We start from the raw sequence: 16,959 nt of genomic DNA on the forward strand, positions 1-16,959 counted from the left end.
AGGGCGAGAATGGGGATTACCAACCAGGACCCTGAAATGCGTCCTACTTTCTCTCAGAAACTATTTGGGAAATGGTTACCAATGCAGTCTAAAATATTGCAGGAAGAAAATACAATTGCCTATCTAATTCTCACAGCTGGTTTCAATCCTTCAATTAGTAGTATTCCCAAACCACCTCTAAATTACCGTCAAACCGTTTAATGCCGTATGGCAAGCTGCAATCTTGGAGGACATTTCTCAGTAACACTTCAGAGTACACTGTTAAATAACTTTTTATACTTGTGTAAGGGCTAAGAAACTCCAAAAGGATAGTTCATTCTTACATTTTATCAGAAATTATATTGTTTTTAAACTCCATGAGATTGTCAATAAACACAAAAATGATAATTTTCTGTTTATCATACAATAGCAGGTAATAAGCCAACAGGATTTATATCAAATGACACATTTGTTTTCAGCAGCTACCACGAATGTATGCCTTACCACTTCCTGACACCCTAAATTTTTTTAAATTTTAATTTTTCAATTACAGTTTACTTTCAATATGATTTTGTATTAGTTTCAGGTGTACAGCATAGTGGCTAGATCATCATATACATCAGAGTGTTCCCCCTGATATTTCCAGTACCCGCCTGGCACTATCCATAGTTATTACAATATTACTATGTTCCCTGTGCTGAACTTTACATCCCCATGACTACTTTGTTAACTACTGAGCTGTACTTCTTACTCCCTTCACCTCTGTTACCCAGTCCTTCACCCCTTCCCCTCCCCTCTGGTAACCACACTAAAATTCTATGAATATTTTAGCTCTTATTCTTATGATTTGAAATCTAAACAGGACTCTGCGATTAACTGTGTGGAACCTAAGCTTTTACACTTATAAAAGTGAAAGTGTAAGGCTAGGTAATTCATGACATTCTACGATGACATGGTTTACCTTAAACGTATTCACATCTGGAACTATGAGCACTTCTGTATGTCACTAAGAAGTCCTTCCATGAGGTCCATCTTCTCCACCTCTCCACACTGCTCACTACCACGATGTTGCTTTTTCCATGAAAAAGGTCATTTTTCATTGAAAACATTCACTTGCTCTCCACTGCCTTTAGTAGCAATCAGTAACTTTTCACATTTATACTTTTTTTTAATAAATATATCTTTATTGATTTCAGAAGGAGGAAGGGAGAGGGGGAAAGAGAGAAAAATCAATGATGAGAGTTGGTACTGGTCGGCTGCCTCTGCATGCCCCCTGCTGGGGACTGAACCCACAACCCGGGTATGTGCCCTGACCGGGAATCAAACCATAGTCTCCTAGATCCTAGGTCTATGCTCAACCACCAAGCCATGCCCAACCAGGCCACACATTTTTTAGAGATTTTCTACAACATTTGACTTATGATTCCAGGTTAAGTTTATAAAATTAATGTTTTTAAGAAGTTTCTGGCCAAAGAGTACAAACTTTCAGTTATAATATGAATTAAGTTCTGGAGATCTAATGTACAGCTTGATGATTATAGTTAATAATACTGTATTGTATACTTAAAATTTGCTAAGATAATAGATCTTGATAATAGATATATTGGTTTCACCACACCAAAACAAAAAGGTAACTATATGAGGTAATGAATGTGTTAATTAACCTGATTGTGGTGATCATTTTACAATGTATACATATATAAAACCATTATGTTGTATACCTCAAATATATACAATTTTTATTTGTCAGTTATATCTCAATAAAGCTGGAAAATAAATATCTTTAAAAAACAAAAAAGTTTCATATGTCATTTAAAAGTAGATAATCTTTCTTATAATATACTAATCTCTAAAGCCCCTAGCAATATTCCTATCATTTGCAGTGATATTTATTTTTCATTCATTAATTATTAATGCACATATTAAGATCCCAACTTTACCCACTGTATTAACCATTCAAGGCAGGAATGAAAGAACACAGGAGTTCAGCTTGCCAGGATGGGGGGAGGTGGCTGGCTATAACAGAATTAAGGAGGAGCGGCCTGGCTTTTTTTAGGACCTCTATAATGAAACTTCTCCCTCCCACTCCTTCACCCTCACCTCAAAGAGAATGTTTTCTTTTTCAACTATAAAGGAAGAGGGAGAATTGCACCTGCTCAGATTGGGTCACTGAGTGTTACCCTTTGTCCTATTCCTAAAAAAATACCCAACCCTACCATTTCGGTGGCAACGATGCATGCACCAATTCTCACATCTTCCCAGCTTGAACTAATTATCCCCTCAAAGCCTCAAGTCCTCAGCTCCCATCTTCAAAGAAAAAGTATTTGTTAGAATATTTCATTTGGGAAACAAAACACTTTTTTTGTAAGTTCAGTAAAGATTAATACTAGCCTCTTTACTTGCTATCTCTAGAATTCTCATAGGAGCTAAAAATGCACCCAAATGCCCTGCAACTCAAAGTGTGGCGCACGGAGCAGCACCAGGACGTCACCCAGGAACCTGTAAGAAATTCTGAATGTCAAGCCTCTCCCCAGACCTGGTAAATCCAGAATCTGCTTTTTCACAAGTTCCCAGGAGATCTGTATGCACATTAAAGTGTGAGAAACAACGGTTTTCTGAGGTTGTCACTTCACTGTGACACAAGTTCACCAGTCTGATTACAGCTTGGTACTATATGGCTGAGCTACATTTTAGAAACATCTTAATTAAGATAATTTCCATAACCTAAAAAAGAGATTCCACTGGAAAATCTTGGAAGTGGATTTTACTTAGCAAAACTCTTACTCTATAATTCAATTTTCCAAAACTGACAAGTAACATGGGATTTTCTTCTAATTCACATAAGCATTCATTCAACAGCTACTCAATAAAAAACTCATGCTGTGTTAAAGAGATAAGGCATGAAAAATAGGACAGGAATTTGGATTCTGTCACTGACTAGTGGTAAAAACGAAAATCCCTTCTTCTCAGAGCCTCTATTTCCTTCCATCTACTGGGTATAAATAATAATAGTAACAGCATATATATGTGTATTATGGGCCAGGCACTGTTCAAATAGTGAATAAACTCAGGATAATGTCCAGCCTGCCGGAGTGGGTCAGCTGGTTGAGCTGTCGTGTGCACTGAAAGGCTGCTGGGTTGATTCTCCCTCAGGGCACACACCTGGGTTGCAGGTTCGGTCCCTCATCAGGGCATGTGCAGAAGGCAACTGATTGATGTTTCTCTCTTACACAGATGTTTCTTTCATTCTTTCTTTCTCTCTCCCTCCCTCTCTCTAAACATGTCCTCAGGTGAGGATTTAAAAAAAAAAGAATTTTTGTTTTGTTTTGTTGTTTTTTTAATATGTTTTTTATTGATTTCAGAGAGAGGGAGAGGGAGAGAAAGACAAACATCAGTGATGAGAGAGAATCATTGATCGGCTGCCTCCTGCACGCCCCCTACTGGGGATTGAGCCCGCAACCCAGGCACATGTCCTGACCAGGAATCAAACTGTGATCACCTGGATCTTAGGTTGATGCTCAACCTCTGAGGCACACCAGCTGGGCAATAATTTTTTAAAAAGTGATAACTACCTACAATGAAATACTACCTGGCAATAAAGAAGAATAAAGTACTGAAACATGCTAGTACCTGGATGAACCTTGAAAACATTATACCAAGTGAAAGAAATCAGTCACAAAACACCACTTACTGTATTATTCCACTGATATAAAATGTCCAGAATAGAAACAGAAACATTAGTGGTTACCAGGAGTTGGGGGGCAGGGTGATGGGGGGAAATAGAAAGTGAAAGTTCAAGAGCAGAAGGTTTCTTTTGGGGAGATGAAACGTTATAAAATCAGATAGTGGTAATGGTTGTACAACCCTGTGATTACACTAAAAATCAAAGAATTGCACACCCGAAAACTGTGAATTTCAGGGTTTATTATAGAAACAAAATAAGAGGACTACAACAAATACAGAAGCCACACAGAGTAGGCATTTGGCTCTATTTTTGTGGGTCAGTGAAGGGTTTTGACAAGGAGAAAATGCTCTCCTTTCACAAGGACAAAAGCTAGATCCTGAAAAATGCAACAGTTCTTCCTTGATGAAGGAGACAGGTTTGTCACAATGTACCCAAAGGGTCACTGCTTACACAGACGACCACGGGACAGGAGTTTCAGTAATTATTGTCCAGAGAAAAGAAAAAGCATCTTGAAATGAGTGAAAGAGTCAGTCACATTCAAAGACTGTTCATAACTTGAATGGATGGGGCAGGAGACAAGTGTAGGAGAGCAAGTCGTGACCTTGAGAAGCACGATAGGTCATAACCAGTGGTGAAGTAAGGCAGAAGGTTAGGTGCACGGATTCTGAAGTAGAGTCCCTAGGTTGGAAACAGGGGCTCCACCATTTGCTACAGGGTGGCCTTGGGGAAGTTACTTAGCATCTCTGAGGGTCAGTGTCCTCACCTATCAAGACAGGATAATAGTATTAGGAGGGTTAAATGAGTTATTTCACCTGAAGTGCTTAGAAAACCGCTGCGCCAAGGAGGTATCCACTAGGCGTCAGGACTACTGTTGGTTCTAGACAGAGCCTCAGCTTATTTCCTATCGTACAGCAGACAGAAGGGGGCTGCGGCCCAGAGCTGTGGCTTACAGTGACTTCCTGGTTTGTTGGCGTATCACTTTGTATGACGATAAAAAGAAAGACCGTGTCACTAACTCCTTTATTTAATCAAAAAAACAATTAATTCCCATTTACAGTGTACAAAGCTCTGTGGGATGCAGAACTGAATAAAGACTGCCAGATCCCAATCCAGGCCAGTAGTGAAACGGCAAAATTACCAGTCAACCGCTGCCCGGACGCTGTGTGAATCAACTTGGTGGTCTTGGTCTTCTTTCAAATTCACAATTAGCTGCACTTCTAGCCCTCAGAACAAATAGTACAAACAAAATGTCTTTCCAAAGAAGGGTCAAGGTCTACAGAAGAATTTTTTTTAAAGTAAGCTCTGTTGGTGCTGCTTTAATATGTACTTACATGTTTTCTATCAATTTGGCATTTAAAAATATATAAATTTACTCAAATGCAAACTTTACAATCATGGTTACAGAAAAGAACCTAATTCCACTAAAAGATAAATTATATCAACTCTGATAAATATTCATGACTTTGTAAAAATTCTTTAAAAGCAGTTTTTAAAAATTATAAGATTAAAGCATTGAGAAATCTTCAAAACTGACACATGCAAATCTTTCACTTTTACGTAAATGAACTGTTTTACTTTCACTTAGTGTGCTTATACCTACTAAACGGAAAATTGATGTGCCTTTTCTACAGCTGTCTTATTTAACATTTAGCGGGTGCAAAAATAATTACATAGCCCTCATTCTTAAGAATACTTTCTAGCTGGGAAGGCAGAAGAAAACAAAATCAGTAAGTAAAGCAATCTAAAGTAAAATTTTACCATATTAAACTGAGGTTAAGAAACGGGGAGCTTTGGCCGGTTTGGATCAGTAGCTAGAGCATTGGCCCAAGGACTGACGGGTATCAGAATCGATTCTAGCCAAGGGCACATACCTTGGTTGCAGGCTCGATCCCTCGTCCCAGTCCTGGTGGGCAGCGCATGTGCAGGAGGCAACCAATCGATGTTTCTCTCTCTCTCTCTCTCTCTCTCTCTCCCCTCCTTGGACTCTCTCTGAAAAGCAATGAAAAAAATATCCTCAGGTGAGGATTAAAAAAAGAGCTACAATCCAACAGGGAGAAGATAACATTTTTTCATGATTACAAGAAAAGTAATCACTTGAAAAGGAGACCCAAATTTTCAAAGAGGGGGCATTTTTAAAAGATTGGATTAAAATACCTCAAAATAAAATTTAAATTTATTAATACAAGTTTACTTAATCTTTAACAAAATTTAGGTCATAACTGCGTTAAGCCTCAGAATACACTAAATCTTCGAATCCACAAAGAATTAACCAGGTATTATATTATGGGAAGTATGGGAGTAATTTTTCCAACTAAAACTTGTAACAGTGTAACAGGGCATCACAGACTTTACAGACTGACTTTGGTGGGATTATTAACAGTGATGTTTTTGCAAAAAAATATTCAAGGCTTTCATCAATTTTCTCAAAGGCTCTTAATCCTATACTATTCAAACCATTTATCATTCTTGTCCATTTTCTCTTTTTCAATTAAGAACCAACTGACTCAAAACTAGATCCTCATTTGGCAAGGCTTTGGGTAGAGCGAAACACATCCTCAACATCACTTCTATAGATGTAATGAAATTTTACATCTGCTAGATTTGCAATTCACTATATACATATATTTATATATTATATAGATACATTTATATAGAGATATTATATTGACAGAAGTTTACCAGAGCGTAATGCTTAATACTTATATGTTAAAACAACTTGTCATCGAGGAGACTACAATCCAACAGTCAGATAAAAAGTGCCCTCCTGCCTTCCTCATTGCACTAAAACTATGCTTTCTATTGTCTGCATAAACTAGTCCATCTTCTCCACTACACACTAATTACTGTGAACAAAAAAAATAGTCCATACTAGCACTGTCATTCACATTGCAGTTTCACAAAATGTTGAACAAAATCAAAACCACTGCTCAGAGGCAGAAAGGACCCACACTGGGGACTGACTATTCCTGGCAGCCACTGAGAGGTTACAAAAGCCCACGTGGCAACAGGAGCTATAAAGCAGGCAGCCGTTGGACAAGGCAACTGTGGTGGGGGGCTAGCCTGGAAATATGAGGGTGGAATACTCAATCCTGAGTTTCTAAAGGGTAACTATGACTACATCAGAAGCTAACTTTAGTAAAATATTTCGGGGGAAGAGAGTAACCATGACCACAGCCAAGGATGGCTATTCATTCAACAAATATTTCTTAAGCATTTACTATGTGCTAAGTACCAGTCAAGCCACTGGGGATACAGTAAGGAAAGAGACAATGTAACCACCCTCGTGGAACTTGTATTTCGAGGAGGAGAAAGACAGTACCCAGGAAACACGTCAGGTAGAGCAGTGACGGGCACAGTGGCGGGGCACGGGGGCGCTTACACAAGGCGGTGAGGCAGCTAACACTGGAAAAGGCCCAAAGGAAATTAGAAAGTGGCGCGACACGCTGGGTGCTACCCCACAGAGGAAAGGGTAGGAGAAAGGCTCTCTGAGGGACAAGCACAGTTGTTGAGGAAACAGAAAGGCAGTGTGAGTGGAGAAGAGTGAGCAGCACACACAGTGGAGGGGATGAAGTCGCAGAGACTGGAAGGCGCCAAGTCATGTGGGACTTTAGCGGTCAGGCAAGACGCTTTGATTTCCTAATAGCTCGATTAGAAGAAACTGGAGGGTTTACTGACAGGAAACAACAAGTAACAAGAGCCGATATGTGTTTTTAAAAGACTGGATTATGCTGGTGATCAGAGAAATAAACCTCTTACCTGACCTTACAGACTAAAATCCTAAATTCTAAAGAAGCTACCCTTAATATTACTGCCATCAAGCCCTATCCTATGCAGGAATCCGTTACTGATCTTAAAGGCTTAAAGATAAAAACAACAGAAAACCCTATAGTTGTTATGTTACTGTCAAATCACCAAAGAATATAAATAACGTTTCCTGCGTTATTCTTTTTTTAAAAGTACTCTAGCATTAATCTCAGCCTAATCCTCATTTGTTTCAATTTGTAGAAGATACTGTCTTTAAGATTCTTTTTTTTCCTTCCACTGCTGATGGGAGATAGTTGGGGGGGGGGATGGATTCTTGCCAAAGCCAGAATGCCTCTACTGCCCCCTAGTGCCCATCTTAAAGATGAACACCCTTCACACAGCAATTTGGAAATCTTAAGGAATACATTCACTGGATTTTGGAATAGAGCTTCTAGCATCCTCTGCTGACAGAATCTTGCAGCTGTAATTAAATTTCTCTGTTTTAAAGAACATTAATTTTCTCTGAAGTTAAAATCATTGAGCTTCCTCACAATGTTTTTAAATTTTTGTCTTTCCAGTAGCTAGTTAAATTAAAATTGGTCATTAATCAAATACCGGTAATGATGATGAAAACAATGATAAAACCCAGCAATTTAGAGTGCTTAGTATGTGTCTATCCCTATGTTTAGTATTTACATGAATCATCTCATTTTCATATCAACTCCTGAGAACTAAGGAGAGAGTTATTTTCTACTTTTAACTCTTAAACCTTCCCTATGTGTGAGGGAAAGAGACTGACTGATACAGGTGGCTGGCAATGACCAAGGCCAAGGGGATAAGAAGCCCTGGGCCAGAAGTCACAGAAGTGCGGTGGTGGCCCAAACTTGGACTCCCCACCACAGAACGTGCCAGCCAGGGAGTCAGAGAAAGTTCATGGAAAACAGGTGCTCACAACTAAAAGTCACTGTTACATCTAGCCTTTAGTTACAGCCATAAAAATCCAACTTTCAATTTTCTGTAGCGCTGGGAAACGGGCTAGCAAGAATACTGAGAATTCTCAGTAATCCCAAAGTCTCCTTTTTAATTATAAGTTATATCCTTCTTTATCTTAAAAAAAAAACAAAAAACAGAATCATGCAGAAGAATTATTTAACAATGATTTTTCACCTCTTTTCTCTGACCCTACCCACTTAAATGTTTATTCCCTTATTAAATTCAAAGAAAAATAATAATAAAACTTCAAATACTAAATACTTCTAATTATTTAAAAGTTGGTGTAGTTTGACAACATTCAATAATGGCTTGCATATGCTTTTCATTTGCACTATATTTGAAAGAACAATTTTATTATCATTGTATATACGTAACATGGAATAAAGTAAGAATAAGTGAAAGCAAGTTTGTCATCAAAAGAAATTATGATATACAACATTAACATTTCCAATCCAGGGACTTTAGCAGTAACACTAGAATAACTACTATAACCAGCAACTGAAGTCCAATGCATATAAAAACAAACAAAAATAAGGCCCTGGCTAGTAGCTCAGTTGGTTAGAGCATCATCCAAATATATCAGGGTTGCAGGTTCGATCCCCAGTCAAGGCACACTCAAGAATCAACCAATGAACGCATAAATAAGTGGAACAACAAATGGATGTTTCTCTCTTTCTCTCTCTCCTCTTGGAAAATTGTTATTTTCCTTCCAATTCTAATGCTGTCAAAAATTCATATTTAAAAATTACATTACTGGAAGGGGGCACAAAGAACTATTTCAGTGATGGAAATATCCTGCATCTTGTACATACAATTGTAAAAAACTCATCAAACTGACTCCTTAAAAGATCTGTGCACATTGTATGTAAATCACAACTCAATAAAAACCATCACATTAAAGAAACTTTTTGTGAGACTGTTTTAATACAAAACTAAACTATTTTTGGCCTCATTTGACAGGTAGGTTCCTGAGCAGTTATAGTTTATACAATTAAATTAACTAAATATCATTGGACTGTGGGGCAGCTCTTACAATTATTGAACTAGTATGTAACTAAATTGCAAGCTTAGGACAAGGCACATATAATGGTTCTTACAGAAATAGTTGTCTAATTACATTTCTATGCTCACATTTCCTCTGTTCACTTCTCCAACCCTACTTCCACTTTCCATTTAAAAACTGGGGATTAATATGTCACAAAGAGAAAACACTCTCAAAGGTCATAAAATAAACCTTTCAATTATGAAAACCAAATACACTCCACTCCAATTGACAAATATTTACGCTTTATGTACTACATAAAAGACATTACACTATAGGTTGTAAGAGTTTTTAAAAACTACTGTACCATTTATATACAAGCCCCTATACTTGAGGTCATCACATATGATTGCAAAGGGGAGGCAGAAGAGTAAAGACAAGCACACAAGTGATGATTTAACAAGGACAATGGTTTAAGTTTGGCAGAATCCAGACCTGAGAAGTAACACACACAGCTGGCATCTGGAGAGGCTGCCTGGAGGAAATCACATCTGAAAAGGTTCCTAAAGGCCGAACAGAATTTTAACAAGCAGAAACTGGAGGAATGAGAAGGAAACATTAAAGTATTGATCAGTATCTACTCAAAACTAGCAGAATCCTTTCTCAGAGAAATTTAATGGGCAAACAGGAATTGGTGAGATCTGATACACTCCCAAATCAGACCTTCTATGTTTAATTAGCCCATATTGATGAAAGATTAAACATATCCTTGAGAAACATATTCTGAATTACTGATAGAGGCAGTGCTAGATGGGGACAAATTGTAGGTAAGTTGTGGAAAATTATAAAAGAGAGCAGGAAGCAGGTAAAACACCTTTAAAAAATAGTATAGCCCGGCCAGGTGTGGCTCAGCAGTTGAGCATCAACCTAGGATCCAGGAGATTTGACTCCCCGGTCAGGGCACATGCCCAGGTTGAGGGCTCAATCCCCAGTCAGCATGCAGGAGGCAACTGATCAATAACGACTCTCTCATCATTGATGTTTCTCTCTCTCTCACCCTCTTCCTTTCTCTGAAATCAATAAAGATATATTTTTTAAATAAAAAATAAAAATAAAAAATGGTGTCATAAACTCATTTGAGGAAACACTTATTTTGTTTACCAGTATAACTTGCTTCACTAAAGGGGCCCATTCCACTAAAGTGAAGCAATTTAAAACGCACTTTCTCTGTTAGCTCTCCTACTTGAAATCCTTTCGTAAAGTTTTTTATTAAGTCATTTTCTGTACCTCTATTTCCCTTGAGTATTTCAATGTTTCTCTATATAAATGAACTTGACAGATACATAATTGAACTTGACTAAAATCTTAGCCAAGACTAGATTTATAGAATGATTTTTTAACTGATTTTTGAGTGAAGAAGGGAAAGAGAGAGAGAGAAACACAGATGTTAGAGTGCCCCACAACCTGGGTATGTGCCCTGACCGGGAATTGAACCCACCACCTTTTGGTGTACAGGACGACACTCCAACTGAGCTACACTGACCAGAGCTATAGGATCTTTCTTTAACAAAATGAATCAAAAAGCCTGCAACTCTTTTCTGAAGAAATAAAAACAACAGAAAAACTACTAAACAGCAGTATGTAACAAACACAAAGGAATTCTGACTATTTAAGTGAGCAGCCACAGGTAGACTGGGAAGAGGTACAGCCACAGGTGGACTGGGGAACGGCTTACCTGTGGAGCCTTTGCTACAACACGACTGCAGGTGTTGAGGGAGGGTCCACCCAGACCTGCTGGATCCATCTCCAGATTACAGAGCTTAAGCATACTTATTTTTTCATCACCAATGATGATTCTTACAATCAGATAAGAACCACTGGGTTAAAAAAAAAGTTATCTTAAAAAATATTTTTCCATTAATTTCAATAATACTTGCTGAAATATTTAGCCACTCAAGTATGTGAACTTGGCTGCTTTCCTACTCAGTAGAATGTCTCAGGGCTTTGCAAGTTTCTGAGCAATAAAATAATCAAATTGCACTTAGGAATCCCCAGACGAAGTCCGGCCTGCTGTGGTGGTTTATTTTCACTCACTTAAGGAATGAGTGCTATTATTTGCAATGTGACCCATGTTACAAATAGTTTAATTGTGAAGCACTGAAGAAAAAGGGGTTGAAATAAAAGATCCTAGAGGCAACGAGGTAAGCTAAGTGGTAGAAAATAAAAGTTTGATCTTAGATGTTGAATTTAGAATACTGTTGGAGCGTAAATGTAGACCTGGTTCATGGGTGCTTAGAAAGCTGGACCTGAAGTTCAAATGAGATGGGGCAATCCCTCAGTTGCTCTGAGTGAACAGATGTAAGAAAGTCACCTCGGGCCAAATGTGAAATGATAAAGGAAGCAAGACACATACTCAGGGAATGCTCATGGTTGGGGAAACATGAAGAAACAGGAGGTAGTGAAAGAGGCTCTAACAGAAAGGTAAGCACCATCAGAGCAGGGATTTGTCTGCTGCATTCACTGCTATGTCCCCAACACCTGGAAAGTACCTGACTCATAAGAGGTGCTCAATAAATATCAGTTGAATAAACAAAGAGACAGGCAGCAAGCCAATAGCATAAAGAAATGACAAAGGAAGAGTTTTAAGGAAGATGAAGCCAATATTGTCCAAGCCTGCAGAGGTGCAGAATCAGGACTGAGAAAGGGCCTTTGGATTTGGATATCTGGAGTTTGTCACTGGAAATCTCTGGGAGAAGTTTTGGTGAAAGGGTCAGGGCAGAAACTGACAACGATTTAAGAGGGAAACTGGGGTGATAAAGCTGAGTTGGCAAATAGAGATGCTGCTTTTGAGACATTTGGTGGTAAAAAGAAAGGAAATTGAACAGTGTGAAAGGAAAACTGAGTTAAAGGACGGTTTTAGTATGTTTGCAAGCTTAGAGCCAATAGCAAGTAGAAAGGAAAAAGCTGAAAGCACAGAAGGAAATAAAAGACAGAAGATGGATGGTGAAGAATCCAAGTATGAGAGAAAAAAGGGGAGGAAAACGTACAGAATGGTTAAGCCTTGATAAAGCAGATGGGACAATTCTCACATATCCCAAATCGTAAAAATATAACTAGCATTATGATATATATGAGGCACTCTCTTATAATTTTGCTTCGAATGACCTCAAACTGATTTCCTGAAGTAACTAAATTCAGTTTCTGAATCAACAAGCAAAAAATTATTAGACCCTAAGTCCAACCAACCACAAAAACAAGATTCTTTCAAAGGCCAGAAACATCTGACCTCATTGTTGAAACACAGGCCAAATGCTGCTATGCAAATTACCTAAAATTAACCATGCTAATTTGTTTGGATCCTACCACATTCACAATGAAGACAGCAAACAGCAGATTTCCTTTGCCTATGATCCCTGACTCTTTTATTGTTGGAGAATGGCTGCCAATATCCCGAATATCAAACACAACACAGCAGAAAAGTTGTTCTCTCACTCAGAACCTAAAACATAGCCTGAGGGTGCCACTCACCTACCATCAAACCACAGAGTCTGAAAATGGAAGGCCTCCAGTCAAGGCCAATATCATTTATCAGAATCTAGGAAGACCTACAAAGCTACACTCACAACATTTTCAAATGTCCAAGCTATCTGCTTCCTCCACCATCTCTGCCCAGCTGCAGAAATGCTGGGTGGTACGTCTGAAAGAGAAAGGGAAGAGATATAAGGAATCTCTCACCCCTGTTCTGTCTCCCTTCGGAAGTTTCAGAGTTAATCCTCAAACGATACTAATAAACTCTGCACTATTCATTAGTACACTTTAAAACTGAGGCTGTTGTTGGCACACATCACCAACAGCCTTGCTTTGACCTGCATATTAATTTATCAGCATTTTCTTTTTACTATGTTTACAATAAAAGACACAAAAAAGACTTAACGATTTATTTCCAAAAAGAATCAATGCATATAATGTTATAAAAACCACCCAGCAAGCTGTTACTCAGTCTCCTGACAGATACTCATCACAGCCATGAAAAGCTAAAGCTTACAAATGGGTTTCTGAGCCTGGACCCAGGCACGTTTTCACTTCTCCGCAGAGCTGCACTTCAGGTTTACTCGTACATCAGAGCCACGCCAAAGGTCTGGTCTTTGTAGTCATCACCCTCCTGTTCTAGGCAACTTGAATTTCCCAGAGTCTTGAATCTATTCTTGTACACTGTGCCTACGTCCACCAAAACATAACCTCTACAAGGCTCATTCAGACCTAGCTCCTCCAGAAAGTACTTCTTGTGTGTACTGCTCTCTAAATTTGTCTCATCAGCCTCATCTTTCCATTTTCCCCTAGTAAGCAAACTCAGCCGCACACTGATCACATGGCATTTCACCACCATATCATGCACTTGCATAGATTTAGGCCTTCACTTCGGCAAATTTTTCCTGCTCACAACACCTTTCTTCCATTCTCCATTCCCCAGCCCCTTGTCACCCTTGCAAACCTGAATTAGTCAGCTCCAGCTACCATAACAAAATACACAGACTGGGTGGCTTAAATATCCGAAATTTATTTCCTCACAGTTCTAGGGGCTAGATGTCCATGATCAAGGTATCAACAAATTTGGTTTGTGTTGAGGGCTTTCTTCCTGGCTTGTAGATGGCCACCTTCTTGCTATGCTATGTACAGACCTAGCTCTCTGGTGCCTCTCTCCTTATAAAGACACTAATCCCATCAGATGAGGACCCACCCTTAAGGCCTAATTTAACCTTAATTACTTCCAAAGAGGAAGTAATACAACCACACTGGGGGGTCCAAATACAACCACACTGGGGGGTTAAGGGCTTCAATATATGGATTTTGGAAGTATACAAACATTCAATCGATGACATTCTCACATTTCATTAATCAACCTAAATATTACCTTCTCTGTGAACTACTCAAAGTTAAACACATCTTTCTCATGTCCCTAGTATGCTGTGGGAAAGAAGTACATAAGAATAAGTCTGTGTAACCTTGATGTATGCTTCTTGTTGTTGTTTCTAAATATCCACATGTACTTGAAAAGAAAATGATAGAAGGTTCTATATATGTTCAATAGATAAAACATATGCATTTGTATTGTTTAAATCTATACTCTTACTAATTATTGCCTTAACAATTCCTGCATCTCGCATTGTGATTGTAGATTTTCCATTTCTCCTTGTAATTCTATCCAGTTTTTGCTTCGAGTATACTGTGTTAAATGCACGGAGGTTAAGGACTGACAAATTTTCCTGAAGAATACATTGTTCTTGCCCTAGCCAGTTTGGCTCAGTGGTTAGAGCGTCGGCCCGTCGACTGAAGGGTCCTGGGTTCGATTCAGGGCAAGGGCACGTTACCTCAGTTGCAGGCTTAATCCCCGGCCCCGGTCAGGGCTCATGCGGGAAGCAATCAATTGATGTGTCTCTCTCACATCGATGTTTCTCTCTCTCTCTCTTTCCCTCTCCCTTCTACTCTCTCTGAAAAGCAATGGAAAAAATACCTTTGGGTGAGGATTAAAAAATAAATAAAAAGAATACATTATTATTTTACCATTAGGTAATGACACTCATTTTGCTAATTAGCATTATGAACGTAAAGCTTATTTTGTCTTTATACTAATTATATAATATTACTCATCAGTTATCTTTTGATTAGTATTTTCCTGACATATTCTCTTCTATTCCTTTTTCTTTCAACATTTCTATGTCAATACATTTTAGGCACACAACTCATAAACAGAGTATGTCTGAATTTTTCAATCCAATCTGAGAATTGCTGTCTTTTAAGTGGCAAGTTGAGTCCATTTGCATCTGTTGTGAATACTGATATATTTGTATCCATGCCTACCATCTAATTTTGTGATCTCTATTTACCAAGATTTCCTGCTACTTCTTTTTTCTCCTTTCCTGCCTTTTATTGGAATGACTGAGTTTCACTCAATGGCATATAAAGAACACTGCAGTGAAAGTGATGCAGACACTAAGGGGGTGCGTTTTCTGCAGCAATTTTAAAAACAGTAACAAAATGAACTAAAGATGAGTCTGCTTTATAGAAGCACAATTTGCTGAGAGTTCTAAAAATGTCAGTTTAGAAATCTGTTTTTGTTTTTTTGCTATTACCGCTGAGTTTTTATAATATATGTAAGCTTCAAATTAGCATCTTTTTATCTTTTAACATTGTATTCAACAAAAAGTTAATCTGAAGAACTCCCAGTTATACAGTCTGCACCACAAACATACTCAGCTACACACATTTTTGGATAATGTTTTTAATTGTTCAAAATCATTCAAGCTTACTTCAAGGGTAGTTCTGTATAGTTCTGTATCTCCAATTCCTGTTGCGCTACACACTTCTGTATTTAAAAAGCAGATTCAGATTCAAAACAATGGTTATTAAGACAAAGAAACAAAATTTGAGTATCTTCCATTCTGTTATTCTTTGACTGCCAGGAGGAAAAACAAAAGATGGCAGACTAGGTTGGCAGAAGAAGGACAACGTTTGAACACCTCAACAGATTTCATCAGCAGCGTTCTAAAGTAATCATCTCATGACAATATTTGCCATTATTTAGCCATTGCCTCCGATTTTTATAGGAAAAAACTTTAGAAGTTTTTACCATATATGTTAGAAAATGATGAGTTTTCTATAAAGTAGATTTTAGAAAAAATATTTCAAAGGCAGAGATTTCTTTTTGAAGCAACTATAATTGACATCAAAGGGAAAAAAAGATATTGTCAACACTGCAGTTTTGGGAATTTACTGTAAAACAAGATTTTAAATGAAAATGCCAAATTTATTCTTACGTACTTCTTTTCCCAATATTGCATACGCACAAACACATACACGTGTATATGTGTCATTTCATGTGAAAATATTTTTCAAAATTAAAACTAAAAGCTTTCTTTTGACCAACTATGACAAACGTAGATGGAGGAATCTGATACACCAGGTGAATGTGCGCGCATGCAAACGCCCACTTTGTCAAGTTACTGACAGATGTGCAAAAGCTGTCAATTTCTTGTCTATTATTTCTTTCCTTTATTAATTACTACTGAAAAAAATTTGTCATACGAGGGTGGAATTAAAAGATGATCCACTTCAGGAATCAAATACACAAAGTATACCAATGATTTTTTTTATTTTATATTTTTTCCTTTTACTCTTTTGGAGGCCATACAATTTATTTCTATTCTTTGAGCAGTTACTCTTAAAACCGTAACTTACACGCATGACTGAAACTAACCTGAAGTGAACTAACATCTCTAGGCTCCTCCAAATGATACAAGGTCTTCAAAATGAGAGAACTGATTCCGCTATCCCATCTTCCGCATTATTTTTCAGAAAGATTTTAGATCCATTTTGTTTTTAAATCCCCCAAACTTATTCACCGTCACCACTGCTCACGCTCCCTGCCTGCGGACTGAGCCGCGTGCTCACTGGCCGGCTCCTCTGGCGCCCTGCTCCCGCCCCTGCTCGCGCCCCCTGCGGCGGACTTAGCGATGTGCTCACTGGCCGGCTCCTCTGGCGCCCTGCTCCCGCCCCTGCTCGCGCCCCCTGCGGCGGA

The 16,959-nt window shown here is 38.4% G+C and overlaps 1 protein-coding gene across 2 annotated transcripts in view; it reads right to left on the reverse strand.

Annotated features, from left to right (window-relative positions):
* Positions 1–16,959, reverse strand: part of WDR70 (WD repeat domain 70) — a 175,528-nt gene that overhangs the window by 149,407 nt on the left and 9,162 nt on the right. The window lies entirely within an intron of this gene.

The sequence above is a fragment of the Miniopterus natalensis genome, chromosome 3 (genome assembly GCF_054644295.1).
Source record: "Miniopterus natalensis isolate mMinNat1 chromosome 3, mMinNat1.hap1, whole genome shotgun sequence".
Taxonomy (NCBI): Eukaryota; Metazoa; Chordata; class Mammalia; order Chiroptera; family Miniopteridae; genus Miniopterus; species Miniopterus natalensis.